At 41.3% G+C, this 1,459-nt stretch overlaps 1 non-coding gene across 1 annotated transcript; it reads right to left on the bottom strand.

Moving 5' to 3' along the window:
* Positions 1-651: 651 nt before the first annotated feature.
* On the bottom strand, positions 652-758 carry LOC115500227. Its single transcript, XR_003964463.1, has one exon. It is a non-coding gene; the product is annotated as a U6 spliceosomal RNA (small nuclear RNA).
* Between the last annotated feature and the right edge of the window lie 701 nt (positions 759-1,459).

A 1,459-nucleotide genomic window follows, 5' to 3' on the forward strand; every position in this document is an offset into this window, starting at 1 on the left:
CTTAACTTGGCTTCAGCATAGCCGCAAATAAAGGGAAAAAAAGTGTTTAGGGGGCCCTCGGGTGGCTCAGTAGTTTGAGTGTCCGACTCCTGATTTCAGCTCAGGTTCTGGTCTCACGGTTCGTAGGATCGAGCCTTGCATCAGGCTTTGCACTAGCCGTGGGAAGCCTGCCTGGGATTCTCTCTCACTGTCCCTTCCCTGCTTGTGCTTGTTCATTCTCTCTCTCTCTCAAAATAAATTTTAAAAAATGTTTAAAGGGATTGACATTCAAACACAAAAAATACTGATCCACCTATGGATTTTCCTTTTAAAATTTGTCCAGTTTTTTTTTTTTTTTTAGTGTTTATTTTTTTTTATAGTAATATAATGTATTTTTTGAAAAAAATCTACCCATACACGAACCCATGCACTTCAAACTTGTGTTGTTTAAGGGTGAACTGTATCTTCTCTAGTCCCTCCCCACATGTTTTTCTTTTTTCTTTTTTTTTTTTTTTATGAAATTTATTGACAAATTGGTTTCCATACAACACCCAGTGCTCATCCCATAAGGTGCCCTCCTCAATACCCATCACCCACCCTCCCCTCCCTCCCACCCCCCATCAACCCTCAGTTTGTTCTCAGTTTTTAACAGTCTCTTATGCTTTGGCTCTCAAAAATATGGAACGCTTCACGAATTTGCGTGTCATCCTTGCGCAGGGGCCATGCTAATCTTCTCTGTATCGTTCCAATTTTAGTATATGTGCTGCCGAAGCGAGCACTTTAGTGTTTATTTTTGAGAGAGAGAGACAGAGCAAGAGCTGGGGAGGAGCAGAGAGAGAGGGAGACACGAAATCTGAAGCAGGTTCCAGGCACTGAGCTGTCGGCACAGAGCCCGACACCGGGCTCAAACTCACGAACTGTGAGATCATGACCTAAGCAGAAGTCGTTCGCTTAACCAACTGAGCCACCCAGGTGCCCCTAAAATTTGTCCAGTTTTTCAGTGCTAACTCATGTTACCTGACATTAATTTTACATATCTGCCAATACTATTGAAATCTAAGAATATAATTTAGTTCTTTCGCAAGCTATTATTAGATTTAAAAGTAGCCCTAGTCAAAGTACCCCTAGTCAACGGTAGCGTATTTTAGAAATGGTTGATTGTTATTGGTGGTTCCTATACAGTCAAAAACCTTGGGACTATTATAAAAGAAAGGTAAAACCAAGATGTTTTAGAAATGCAAAGATTCAAAACAGTTAAAAAGCAATCTGCTTCAATACAAGAAACAAGCACTTTTTGTGGCTGAGACCTGTAGAAAAAGTTCGTGTTAAGGCCAAAAGCATGACCAAGCCCATCTTGATTTGCTGGCCACTTATTTATCTTTGGAAGTAATAATAGAAACCAGGCATGGGCTGGGCTCTAATCCTGTGGCTTGCTTTGTAGGCTGTCCAGATGGCCTTGCCTTAGCCAGTTCCTACGTTT

The sequence above is a fragment of the Lynx canadensis genome, chromosome D4, assembly GCF_007474595.2.
Source record: "Lynx canadensis isolate LIC74 chromosome D4, mLynCan4.pri.v2, whole genome shotgun sequence".
In the NCBI taxonomy this organism is placed as follows: Eukaryota; Metazoa; Chordata; class Mammalia; order Carnivora; family Felidae; genus Lynx; species Lynx canadensis.